At 41.3% G+C, this 14,595-nt stretch overlaps 1 protein-coding gene across 3 annotated transcripts in view; it reads left to right on the top strand.

The window, feature by feature from the left end:
* Positions 1-13,450: 13,450 nt before the first annotated feature.
* LOC106872932 (fatty acid synthase) overlaps positions 13,451-14,595 on the top strand; it is a 69,160-nt gene continuing 68,015 nt past the window's right edge. For all 3 annotated transcript variants that reach the window (XM_089348237.1, XM_089348238.1, XM_089348236.1), the window contains exon 1: positions 13,451-13,653. The gene's annotated coding sequence lies outside the window, so the exon portion shown is untranslated. The remainder of the gene's footprint in view (positions 13,654-14,595) is intronic.

Below are 14,595 nucleotides of genomic sequence, written 5' to 3'. Positions count from 1 at the left end.
TTAATTTCACGAGCAGGCTGTTCCGTTGATTGGATCAACTGGAACCCTCGTCGTCGTAAGCGACGGAGTGCCAGCTTAGTATTTGACTGGTTTTTAATCTATTGACCCCGAAAATATGAAAGGCGAAGTCGACCACTGCGGAATTTGAACTCAGAGCGTAAAGACGGACGAAATACCGCTAAACATTTCGCCCGGCTTGCTAACGTTTCTGCCAGCTCGCCGCCTTGTATACAATTCATATTCTTTTCTACTCCAGGCGCAAGGCCCGAAATTTTGGAGGAGGGAAGCCAGTCAATTAGATCAACCCAGTACGCAACTGGTACTTAATTTATCGAACCCGAAAAGATGAAAGTCAAAGTCGATCTCTGCTGGGGTACCACTTTGAAGAATATTAGCCGAATGAATCGAACCTAGTACTTGTTATTTTTTTAAAAAAGCTTCGTGCTTATTCTATAGGTCATTTTTGCCGCACCGCTAAGTTATATGAATGTGAACACCCTAACACCTGTTGTCAACCGGTGTCGAGCGACAAACACGTGCGCCCTGATCTCGTCATCTGTCTGTTGGGCTGCAGCCATAGCCGCGTAATCCAGGCCTTCTGTTATTGAGGCTCGGTAGGTGTGAGAGCAGGTAGGGGCACGAGAGAGTGCATGTGCGACTGAGTTGCCTTTTCCAGCTATGTATTGAATACTCGTGGTGTACTCAGAAATGGCCGATAGGTGTCGCTGCTGACATGCAGACCAAGGCTTTAAGAGCTTTCTCATAGCAAAGGTGAGTGGTTTGTGGTCTGTGAATACTGTAAACGTGCGGCCTTCAAGAAAATAGCGAAAGTGGTGGACACCTAGATGGACAACTAGCAATTCTCTGTCAAAGGCACTATGTTTCTGTTCAGGAGGTCGTAGTTGTCGACTGAAGAATGCAAGTGGTCGCCACTGACTATGGATGACTTGTTCCAAAACGCCCCCAATCGCGGTGTCGGAGGCAAATTTACCTGACACGGCATAGCCAAGCAAATTAGGAGTGGACCAATACCTGTATCCCCTGTCATCAAGCTGTGAGTGCAGCCCAAACTGATATATGAGGATGGGACAGCATGGTTGCTTTAGCCAGGGCTTGTTTTGTGGATTTGACGGTGGGGCCATTGCACCATCCCACTCCACATGTCTTTTTGGACCATCTTTTGACAGTGCATTGTATAGGGGTCTTATCACTCTTGCCGCAAAAGGCATGAAGCGATGATAAAAGTTTACTATACCCAGTAATTGGGGTAGAGCTTTGCTTGTGGTGGGGCGTGGGAAGGATAAGATAGCTTTCACTTTTTCTGACAGGGGTGTAGCACCAGCGCCTGTGATCCGATGTCCCAGGAAGTTGATTTTTGTAACATTAAAAACAGACTTGGCCGGGTTGATTACTAGGCCATATTGTTCTATCAAAAAGAGTCACAATGTGCTTCTTGTGTAGCTCCGCATTTTGGCTTGCGATAAAGATATCATCTAAGCATGCAAAGTCAAAATCGAGATTTGAAAAGATTGTACTGCGTTTTTTAGGTCAAAGGGTGTACGTAAGAATTCATAGAGCTCGAAAGGAGTGATCACAGCGGTTTTAGGTACATCGTCGTCTTGCACTGGGATTTGGTGGTAACCTCGGATGAGCTCGACCTTCGAGAATACCAAGCACCCGGTTAGCTGTGCTGTGAAGTCCTGTATGTACGAAATAGGGTAGCGGTCGGGCGTCGTGTCTGCGTTGAGACGACGGCAATATCTGCAAGGCTGACGACTTCCGTTGTGTTTCGGTGCCACATGCAGAGGTGGCGACCGGAGACTGCTTGATCGGCGAGCAATACCCATCGTCTCCACATTGTCAAATCTAACCTTTGCGATTGCAAGTTAGTCTGGTGATAGACGACGTGTGCAGCTGTGCACTGGTGGGGATGTGGTGTGTCACTCCGTGGCGGGCTGTAGGTCTGGAGAATGTCGGGATAGTAAGATTGGGGCGACTCGCAAGGAAATTCGAGAATTCGTTCACGGCCTGAGGGACGGTTGCTATGCGTGGGGAGGCATGGGAGCGTATGTGTTGCTGTTGATGAGTCGTCTCCCTTGCAAATCAACCAGTAGCTAGTGAACTCGAAGAAACTCTGCACCGATAATGGGCTGATGGACATCGGCGATGGTGAATGCCTACGTGTATTTTTGTGAGCCGATGTTGAGTGAAAGGATGCAGTGACCGTACGCCTCGATTGTGGAGTCGTTGGCGGCCGTTAAAGGTTGATCCCGCTTTCCGTAACGGATGTCCCTTGCCGACGCTGGGATCACGCTGACTTCTGCTCTTGTTTCGATTAGGAACCTACGTCCGGCGCTCCGATCCTGGACATAGAGGAGCAGTTGGTCGTGTTTGCCGGTCACAAGGGTATTCAACTGCGGCCGACCCTGGAGTTTCCCGTTACCGATGGCCAAGGGGTCCTGAAGCTACATGGTTGCTTATACTTCGTAGCCTTTTTCCCGAACTTCGTGTGGTAGAAGCACAAGTCGTCTTGCTTAACTCTACCATGTCTCGGCGTCGACCCTATGGCGTTAAACATAACACCACTGGATAAAAAAATGTTTGTTGGCTGCTTTCGCTAACTGCCGCAGGTCCTTGATCTTGGTCTGAGCTATGAGGGCCTAGACTTGGAGTGGTAACTTGCGGAGGAATATGACTCTCCAGGTGAAGGTAACTCTCCAGGGGGAACTAATGCCAACATTTTGTCCATCAACTCCGAAGGCTTGGAATCGCCTAATTCTTCCTCCAGTATCTTGGCTGCCGCTTCCCGGTCGCTCCGCCGGAATATATCCACAAGCCTGTCTTTTACTGTAGTGTATTTGTGCATTGCTGGAGGTTGGGTTTAAATGCCCAGCACCTTCGTTGCCGAGTCCTCATCTAGTGCCGCTACTATGTACGAATATTTCATTAGGTTTGGAGTTATTTTGCGTACGTTAAATTGCGCTTCCGCCTGCGTGAACCATAGCTCAGCCCTCTTCAGCCAGAATTGTGGTAACTTCAGTGCTGTTGTGTGATCGCTTGCCATGTTTCTTTGATTTTCTGTTTACTTCGATGTGTGAAACAAAAGCTGTTGTTCTTCTGTGGGACCTCCAGTTATAGTTTTAGTTAAACTATACACACACAAAAAAAAACTAACGAAGACCCAGAATGTGTAAGTGAAATATTTATTCAGTTAAATACAATAGGGCGATAGCTGCCAGTCAACACCTGCTTCGTAGAAGCCCGCTTAACCGGAAGTCAACTTCGCTGCAGACCAGCACCCTAACTAGCCCGCAGCGAAGTTCCTTTCTGCGCTTCGTCCGTCATAAATCCTTAGGTAGTGCCCTACATAGTGTTAAAAAGCATAATATACATCAAAGCTCTGTGAATCGAAATCGCCCCGGAAGTGAACGAGAATGACATGTATCGGTATTTCACAGTATTTCCTGCTCAATAGTTTCATATACTGGTTTTTTTTTTTGTTTTAATACTCTTCATTTTTATATGGGCTTCTCTGAGAGGAAATACTGCAGCTATAAGCATTTAACAAGCAGACGCATATTAAGTATGGGCTATTGGTAATGCTAACGTTATTTATTTGCTTCTAACACAACATTCGAAGTTTGTTCCATTTGTGCGACGCACAGTGACGTTGTTTCATGTTTGGAAAAATATTTAGAGTGTAATGTAATAAGATATGATCAGTAAGTAGCAGTAGTAGTAGTAGTATGGATACATGTACTGTAATATCGCATCGTTGCGTCCACTGTTTGTTGGTGATTCTCATCGACTCCTGGCAGACGACACCTTTGCACCAATCAGGTGACAGCCCTCCAGCCCTTAGGTCTGTTTGGGTTGTTGTTGCTGGTGAGAGTTTTCTGAGGTCAGAGAGCAAATCCTACATCGGCGCTTTTTAGTCACAGAGGAAACGTTGGCTCTATTCTTTGACATGCTTGTCCCCTCACAGTGAAATGAATTGAACACGCCGCCCGATCCGGGAATCGAACTTATGGATCTGGCGATCGTGAGTGCAACATTCTAACTAGTTCGTCACCGACTTCACAAATCAGTAAATAATTAAGAACAATAGCTAAAAAAATATCATAACAAACAGAATCTTTGACTGCTTACCGACTCGTGTTAACACAGATCAATTTGTGATAAAACGTAACATGGTTTACAGCTGAGCATCCCGTGTTATCTCGAATCACTGCTGATTAAATCAGTGATAAACGAGGATAGATGTAATGGACATTGTGCATTTCATAAGCGTGATTGTTCATGATGAACATTATGTGTTTCATTGTAATATATAAAATGGAACTCGGTCAGAATTTGTGCGTTCCATCGAAAGGTGAGTCTCAATGCTTTTGAAATTAACACTTAAAGATTCCACGTCCACGTTTATAAACAACATCCTGTGTCGACTGCCTCACTTTCACCCAAATTCCAATAAAACTCTAATCGAACCGAATAAAAATTTTAATATCATCGATTTCAGGAAATCATCCATTGTTATCTCTGGGTGAACAGATGTATGTCAGTTGACATTGTATTTACACGTATTGACATTAGTAGTACTGGCGGTGGGGGTGGCGGTGGCGGGGGGGGGCGGTGGTGGTGGTGGTTTTGGTGGTGCTGGTGGTGGTGGTGTTGGTGGTGGTGAGAGTTTTCTGAGGTCAGAGAGCAAATCCTACATCGGCGCTTTTTAGTCACAGAGGAAACGTTGGCTCTATTCTTTGGTGGTGGTGGTGGCGGTGGTGGTGGTGGTGGCGGCGTTGTTGTTGTTGTTGTTGTTGTTGGTGGTGGTGGTGGTGGTGGCGGCGTTGTTGTTGTTGTTGTTGGTGGTGGTGGTGTTGGTAGTGGTGGTGGTGGTGGTGGTGGCGGCGTTGTTGTTGTTGTTGGTGGTGGTGGTGGCGGTGGTCATTGTGCTGGTGATGGTGACAGTAGTAGTAGTAGTTGTTGTTGTTGTTGTGGTCGTGGTGTTAGAAGTAATGGTAATGGTAGTGATGTTTGTAGTCATAGTGAAGATGGGTAGTAGTAGTAGTAGTAGTAGTAGCTGCTGCTGCTGCTGCTGATATTATACGGAGAAGTAGTTTAAAACATTTCTGTCATCTCAATCTACAAGCACCACATTTCGAGCATTCAACGACAATATGAGTCTTCGAAGACAGTTGGTCCCATAAATACCAAAATAAAATTTGGGATTTATGGAGGGTCAAAGTTGGGAACAAAAACAGGACAGTGGAGACATACAAGGAAACCGAATGAAAACAAACATGGAGGGTCGTTTGTTTCTTCGCTCAATAATCTGATCGTTTATAATTTCAATAATAAAAAAAAGACAATCCGTGAATGGCGAGCAGGTATGGCTTTGTGGAAAGAAGTTTGCTGACCAGCCACATGGTTCCGGGTTCGGTCCCACTGCGTGACACCTTGGGCGAAAGTCTTCTACTATCGCCTCTGACCGACCAAAGCCTTGTGAATGGATTTTGTACACGGAAACTGAAAGAAGCACGTCATGTGTGTGTGTGTGTGTGTGACCACCGCTTGACAACTGGTGTTTGGTGCTTATGTCCCCGTAACTTAGCTGTTCGGCAAAAAAAAACCGATAGAATAAGGACAAAACAAGTATTGGAGTTTATTCGTTCAACTAAAACTCTTCATGGCTATGCCCCAGCATGGTCGCAGTCTAATTACTGAAACAAGCAAAAGATAAAAGATAACCAAATAACCACCAAATTATCATCAAAGCTAAAGGACTCAAATAACTTGGCCATATTAAGCGAATGGTTTGTGGCGTCAGCAAGATCTGTTTGACAGGCATGGTTAATGGCAAGAGAATCAGTGGTCGGCAGCCTAAGAGATGGATAAATAACGCCACAACATAGACAGGTCTTCACACATTTTCCCTGAATGCTCTTGGCAAAGATCGAAAACTATGGAGACAACTATCACATATTAGTGTGCATTCTGTCGCAGGCACAGAGAGCGGGAAATTATGAAAAACTGAACGATAAGGCCAAGATGCTACAAGCAGACGTTTCCTGAAAGAAATGGTACTTGTGTCATCAGAAATATAACAGATTAAAAATATTAATAGAAACAATTCTTGACAAAGTGAATCTTTGGTTAGTTACGCATTACCTAAGGTTTCACCATGTCCTACATGATTTTAATAACATTATTCCACGAATTTTCCAAAGCTAGAATAATTGTAGCATTGTGGTAAGAAGTTTGCTTCCCAAACATATGGTTCCGGGTTCAGCCTCACTGCGTGGAACTTTGGGCAAGTGTCTTCTATTATAGCCTTGAACCGACCAAAGCCTTGTGAGTGGATTTGGTAGACGGAAACTGAAAGAAGCCTGTCATATATGTATGTGTATGTGTGTGTTCCCCACCACCGCTTGACAACCGGTGTTGACGTGTTTAGGTCCCTGGATCGGCAAAGGAGACGGATAGAAGTACCTGGCTTAAAAAAGTAAGTGCAGGTGTCGATTCGTTTGACTAAACATTCTTGAAGGAGGTGCCCCAGTATGGCCACATTCCAATGACTAAAACAAGAAAGAGATAAAAGGTCTAATGTTTCTGTTAGGAATTGGTTTGATCACTCATGACAGTTCTGTATAGCGGAAACCACACTAAACATTTCAATGAAAATTACAAATGGTGTATTATGAAGATTTATTAAATATAAATCATTGTTATGTGTTAGTGTCATGTTCTTGACACAAGTCTTAGAAAATAGTTCGTAGCTCCAATTCGCTTTGTTACATCGTGTCTTTATGGCCTCACGGATGATATTATGCTAGCACAATACCATCGTAAATGATGGGCTCTTCTGTTGTAAACGACAGGTGACGGTTTGCCATTTCTTATTTCTTTACTGCCCACAAGGGACTACACACAGAGAGGAAAAACAAGAATAGACAAAGTGATTAAGTCCATTATATCGACCCCGGTGTGTAACTGGTACTTATTTAATCGACCCCGAAAGGATGAAAGGCAAAGTCGACCTCGGCGCAATTTGAACTCAGAACATAGCAGCAGACGAAATCCTGCTAAGCATTTTGCCCGGCGTGCTAAAGTTTATTTCTTTACTACCCACAGGGGGCTACACACAGAGGGGACAAACAAGGACAGACAAACGGATTAAGTCGATTATATCGACCCCAGTGCGTAACTGGTACTTATTTAATCAACCCCGAAAAGATGAAAGGCAAAGTCGACCTCGGGGGAATTTGAACTCAGAACGTAACGGCAGACGAAATACTGCTAAGCACTTCGCCCGGCGTGCTAACGTTTCTGCCAGCTCGCCACCGGTTTTGCAATTTCTTGCTGAGCAACCTACATAGGTTTGTCTTTTAGTGGTTGAATGTTTGCGCTGAACATTAGCTCACTCCATCCACCGAATCGACGTTGTCTGTACGGAGGCACAGTGTGCCTCACGTCAGAGAGTGCAACACCCTAACCACTAGACCAAGGGATCACCAAACTTTTCTCACGGCGGACCAAATAACTGAGAGAATGACGAGCGCGGGCCGCATAACCATTTTGTTCAATACAATACAGTGAATACAGGTCTATATTTAAGAGATGAGGAATTATGTACATTATTTACATTACTCTTTTCTCTCTTTACTCTTTTACCTGTTTCAGTCATTTGACTGCGGCCATGCTGGAGCACCGCCTTTAGTCGAGCAAATCGACTCCAGGACTTATTCTTTGTGAGCCTAGTACTTATTCTATCTGTCTCTTTTGGCGAACCGCTAAGTTACGGGGACGTAAACACACCACAATCGGTTGTCATGCGATGTTGGGGGGATAAACACAGACACACAAACATATACACACACATACATATATATATATATATATATATATATATATATATATATATACATATATACGACGGGCTTCTTTCAGTTTCCGTCTACCAAATCCACTCACAAGGTTTTGGTCGGCCCGAGGTTATAGTAGAAGATACTTGCCCAAGGTGCCATGCAGTGGGAATGAACCCGAAACCATGTGGTTGGTAAGCAAGCTACTTACCACACAGCCACTCCTGCGCTTGACGGATATTTGTCCTCATCTTGTTTGTTATTAACACAATGTTTCGGCTGATATACCCTCCAGCCTTCATCAGGTGTCTTAGGTATATGGCTTAGTGGTTAAGAGCGCGGGCTACTAACCCCAAGATTCCGAGTTTGATTCCAGACAGTGACCTGAATAATATTAATAAATATAATAATAAAAATAAAAATAATAATAATAATAATAATAATAATCATAATAATAATGCTAGAGTTTAATATCAGATCATATATCCATCATTGATCTACATTGTGCACATGGTTATACAAACTTCAAAAGACAACATCTGGTTCTGCTTCGTCATTTCCCAGTGACACTTCATTTTTTGAATACTTTCTTTATCGTCTGTTTTATTGATATTTTTGCTGTCCGTATTGAGCTTCACTGTTTTTGTACTTAGAAACATTTTATCTTAAAGACGTTAACTGGTTAGCCTTCACACCATTCATACCTACACCTTCTACCTTCACCCTCACCGCAGCACTCACGAGACAAATAAATTCTTTGTGTTTTTCCAAGGCCAAGATGACCTCCACTATACACTCTTGCCGCTTGCATTTCAACATAGATTTCTATTTTTAAAAAGTAATCAGATAGTTTGTTGATTTTTTTTCCTTTAGTATAAACATATTTCTTGCGTCCAATAGTTTTAGAGATTAAATTTTCAATATCCTTTATCATGTCAACCATACAACTATATCTTTATTTTTGCCACGAGGGCAGAACACAGAGATAGCTTTGCGGGCTGAACGTAAACATTAATGAACATTAATGAACATGAATGAATATGAAATGATACAAGATGGGGGAGAACGTACGACGCCCGCCGATCGCCGCCTCCCGAAAACATTGTTCTTTTCAAAAACACATCGAGGTTTTAAACCTCTTACATTAAACAAATTTGAGGTTCTCCTCTTACAAGAAGAGAAACACAATATATAACTTTAATGAGGCCCTAGTCCTCTTAACAATTTGACTGCTTCAAAGCAGTCCCTAGTTTTCACGTTATGGTGAACTACACTGACAAAAGAGTCTTCGGAGAAGATCTCAGCAATCCTGCTGTGGACCTCCCCGGGTACGATCTCCACAGCTATGTGCGAAGGCCACCCCGGGGCATCCGTACAGCTCAGTTCGTATCCGTCCTTTCCTACTAGCTCCTGAATCTTTGCTTGTACACCCCCTCCCACCTGACAAAAGATAACATATTCCTTTTGATTGAGGGGGTCTGCACACTGCGTCGTAGGCACACTTCCCCTTGGATGTCAACCATACAACATCGGGTGAAACAGTGACAGCACGAATATAGAGGAACGTGGGGGGGGGTCATCGTTTCCAAGTAATTCAGCTTTTATTATTGGCTGCCTTATGTTCAATTCTTCATCAAGTTGTCTTTTATTACTCATTTTCGCAAATATACACCAATAAAAATGTATTAATAGTTGATATTAGTGATATCTAGGTAATAAAATACGATATTGTTTAATCTATTTGTACAAGTGTGTTATTCGTCATACGACGGGTAACGTTCAAAAATTCATTTTTGCCACCCTGGGTAACGTCGTCAGGAAATATGGCTTATAATTTAACTGTTATCAAATTTCTAGGTGCTTATACAAAATGATGAAATACTAATTTTCAAAAAAAAAAAATATTTATTACTTTAAAATAAAATCAAACAAATTTTACATTTGTATAACTCCCATAATTGCTCGGTCATTTCCTCCTCCTCCTCCTCCTCCTACTACTACTACTACTCTGTTTCTATGATTCTTTCTCTTTCATTCTGTATGTGTGTATGGCGTTCATTTACTCACTGCCTGCCACCAAGCCTAATATGTGTACTCATCCTGCACCTCTTATGTTGACTCTCTTTTACGTTCACTCCTCCGCTCTCTCTCTCTCTCTCTCTCTCTCTCTCTCTCTCTCTCTCTCTCTCTCTCTCTCTCTCTATGCGATGGCAAAATGTGACTGAAGAAATCAACCAACCAACAAACCGGCCACCGTTTATGTACATTGGCTATTATGAAAAAGGGATACTTGCTGAGTAAAACCATTTACAATAAAATATTTACTGCTCAAGGTTTACTTTAAGAAAATTCTTGATTTCATTTTCTTCCTCTCCATTCTCATCTAACTCAAACACCTTATCTAAAAGTATTAATTTTTTTTATTGAAGCTGACACTAGAAAAGTATGAAATGATATTTTAGCCAGGCTAAGTTAGGTCTTCAATAGAAGTGGTGGCGATAATACAGGCTGTTTCAAAAAATTTGATATCATTTGAGATGTAAATATCACAGAAACTACACAGTCAAAGCAAAGGAAACTAAACAGTCTTAATGTTGAGCAACATAAGATTTATTCCTCCAAATTTGAATGAGAAATTCAAAGGTATGTGGATTCCATGAACGATTTCACAAGCGTTCAATATGCGCACAACCTCAGACACGGCACACTTCAAGTTGGTAGTCCTGCTGCTCCCAAACATGTCTTGGGTAACAGTCTCCAGTGCGGTAGTGATTCTCTGCTCGAGTTCCTCTAGGTCTGCAGGAAGAGGGAGGACATAGACTAGGTCCTTCACATAGCCCCATGTTTGCGCTTTCGCTAGTTATCTGCCGTTATGGCCTGAACGAGCTGCAGCTTATAGGGTTTCGTTAGCAACCGTTTCCTCAGGACGCGCCAAACTGTCGTAGGAGGTATCTGGGTTTCCAGACTTGTTCTTCTTATGGACTTCTTGGGGCTTCGCATGAGTTTTTGGTGAACCCGCTCGACCGTCTCTTCCGATGTTAGTTGTTGTCCAGATCCTTTTGCCCTGCACAGACAGCCTTCTTCTTTGAATTTTTTGTGCCATGTCCAGATCTGCATTGCAATTGGTGACTTTTTAGAGAACTCTCTCACAAATGTATGCTTCACAGTCTTGTTCAACTGTGTCCGAGCATACTCTAATACACGAAAGGCCTTTTCTCTTCCAGTGAATGCCATTTCTATACCTGAAAAGATAAACGTAGCAAACATTAAACGTAAAATTTTGGCCTGTTTCTACACATGCTGTTAAAATTTGAAGTCATTTGAGCAAGAACTGACAAAGTTATTAGATTGTGAAATGATATCAAATTTTTTGAAACACCCTGTACAATATTCTATGTGATAGAATCCTTAACGTATCGGAGGCAATACTAGAAAAGCCACGAATTCTAAATTACCCTGATTATTTCGAGTCTTCGATAATAATTCCTATTGAAAGATGATATAAAAAACCTTAAACTAAATACTGAACCAGTGCTTCTCACGAAGTGGCTGACAGGATTGATAAAAGAGGGTGGACAAATAGCCATGATTGAAAATAAATATTTAAGATGGTTTTAAAGTGTTTAACCTTGACCGACTCTGTGATGAAGAAAGAAGAATTAACTGGAGGCAATCTTCATGTTTTTCTTTTTAATATTCTTATTAATAAAGCGGCGAGCTGGCAGAAACATTAGCACGCCGGGATGAGTACACGTAGCGGTATTTCGCCTGCCGTTACGTTCTGAGTTCTAATTCTGCCGAGGTCGACTTTGCCTTTCATCCTCTAGGAGTCAATTAAATAAGTACCAGTTATGCACTAGAGTCGATGTAATCAAATTTATTCAAGCAGTTCCAACAGTTCTACAGGTAACCACTAGATTTCCTTGATGTACTTATTTGGAGGTGGACAAACAGCATCAAATCAAGCAAACTGTATCTGGATAAAGTATTTATTGGGCCAGGGGGATAAGGACACAATTCTGAGTAGTAGATTGATCTAACCACAAGTTTGTGATCTGTACGGTCAGACAGGAACTTGGTTAATGGAAGCTAAACGCATCGTTCTAGTTGGAACAGGAATTATATGTTCAGGCTCCGATCTGACCGCCACTTCTCATTTAAAATTTAACATTTAAGTGATGGAGGATGACAGAGAAAGGGATCATCGTTAACATACAAGTACTTATCACTCGTTGTCTGTTACAAACTGTTATCAGGTAATAGATCTTTTTTGTGTTGTTCTTTAGGCCCAGGCCAGCCCTAATAAAGCAGACCTACGATCAAAGACGGTCCTACCATGTCCAACCCATCTCTTTCTTCATGAGTGTATTATTCAACGTGTCCTTTCATTTTTAAAACAGGCAAAACAGTAGGATTTGAGGAAAATTTGGCTGCTATTTCTAGCCGATCGAGCGACAGCATAGCAGCTCATTCTTTAGCAGAGCACACACAGTTCAACTCGTTTTACGTCGTGGCATCACCGTAAAATTGGGGAGAGAGAAGCAGGTGGGGGGTTAGATGTCAAGGTGTTTCGGAGATGAAACATAGTAGTGGTGGCGGCGGTGGGTTTGGTTTTGGTGGTGATGGTCATTATTATGATGACCAGACGACAAATAGTTTAAGAGGGGACATAGTTAATCCAACCAAAACCAAAAAAAGATCAAAGCACAATTTCAAAATGGTTCACCTTTGATCCTTCCACTAATTGACAAGACATTAAGAAATTTTGGCACTAGGCCAGAAATTTTGGGGGAGGGGATTAGTCGATTTCATCGAACCTAGTACTTATTTTATTGATCCTGAAAGGATGAAGGGCAAAGTCGACCTCAGTGGGATTGGATCTCAAATGTAAAGACGAACGAAACACCGCTAAACATTTTGTCCGGCGTGCTAACGATTCGGTCATCTCACTGCCTTACATTAAGCTACAACAATAAATGTTGACTATGGAACAATAGAACACATATTTAGCTTGCTTTCAGTTGAGACCCCCGGGTCAGACCGCCCCCCCCCCCCAACTATATACCAAAGATGTTAGCACTGATAAAACGTTTTTCGCCGGAAATAAGCCACTCAACAAATGAAATCCGAGCACAATATTGGTAGGTAGTAGCGGTATATGGTGGAAGAAGAGGACAAAGTGGTTCAGAAAAGAAGTGTGTTTGGACAAAAAGGAATGGTAATAAGACGGAGAAACTGTTTGCATTGGACTTGTGGATCTTTTTTAACCGATAGGCTGAATAGTTTGTGGACAATATCGAAGCAGAGAAGAAAATAAATGTGGTTTTTTAAATACTCTAGTAGGGATCGAACTATTTATTTCTAAGTTTGTCAGCTTGCACCATTTATTGGTGAAATATGTAAAATTATAAACCAGTGGTGAGTAATAGATGGCGTGCTTTACACACACAAACATCTATATATATATATATATATATATATATATATATATATATATATACATACACACAAACATATATATATATATATATATATATATATATATATATATATATATATATATATATATATATATATATATATACACACACACACACACAACCAGCCAACCACTGAGCCGTTGCCTTAAGAAATATTTTATCGCAGATATAAGCGGCCAAAAACAGAATACTGCTTGGCTTTAAAGCATTGTCATGGAATTGTGTTCGGTTCCCATTTCGAAGGAATTTTGTTGGCAATAACAAATATTACATCTTGGTCGAAAAAAAAAAGAGAAAAAAAAGGCTGTCATTTGGTAAGATTTTATTCATATATATATATACGAAATTTATTGGGTGGAGTTTCTCCATAGCTGTTTGTACTTCATAAGAAAGGAAAAGAATGCTGAATTGGGTGGCAAGAATATTTTCTTAAAAATTGAAATTTTTAGATAAAATATTTCAGAATCGAAATTAAAACACAAAGATACTTTTGAAAAGAAATCCCAGCTTCTTGTCATTTTCCTTCCCATGAGATAGCGATAGCTATTCCGAAACTCCACTGTTTCTTGTTTTGTAATCTATATAGACAATAATGGAATACTAACATATTGTCTGGAGTATTGTGTTGGTAAATCCAGGCTGAAAGCCTGGCTTTTATATTAATAAAATATACTTGATATCGTTTTAAAATCTGACAAATTTGGTAAAACACAAATTTTGTTCTAGGTCAGCATTTCTCAACCAGTTTTAATCTATGACCACCCCACCTTTGGATTCTCATTTTACCCCTAGCTATTCAATGCTTAAAAAATAATCATATTTTTACAATTAAATATTATAAGGAATTGTATAAAAAGAATTAAATTAGTTTGTGTATTTTATAACCAGTTTATTGCAGATAAATTCTAACAACAAAATCTAACATGAACCACAGTTAAGAACCATTGTTCTAGATCTGTGTTTTGTTTGAGACTTCAGCTGAGTTCATTTTTTTTTTTAATATTACACCCTTCCCTTAATTCCCATCCGTGGACTTTCGTAATAGCTATCTCTACTCCTGGAAAAGGAAAAGCGCAAGGAATTGGATAGTCGTTTCCTTTTATAAAAGGATTTTTGTCACTCACCCACCCCAAAAAACTAATTTACATTTTACTTGTTTGTTTTTTGCTCCCTCCCGCCCAATTCCGGCAAACATTTACTATGTTAGAGCCATCTCACGAGACTGATGTAATAATCGTTTCTAAGTTTAGCACACA

Source organism: Octopus bimaculoides, chromosome 2, assembly GCF_046866305.1.
Source record: "Octopus bimaculoides isolate indiv1 chromosome 2, ASM4686630v1, whole genome shotgun sequence".
NCBI classification, from domain to species: domain Eukaryota; kingdom Metazoa; phylum Mollusca; class Cephalopoda; order Octopoda; family Octopodidae; genus Octopus; species Octopus bimaculoides.
Note: the sequence above shows the minus strand (reverse complement) of the source record. Positions and strands in the feature narration are given on the sequence as shown.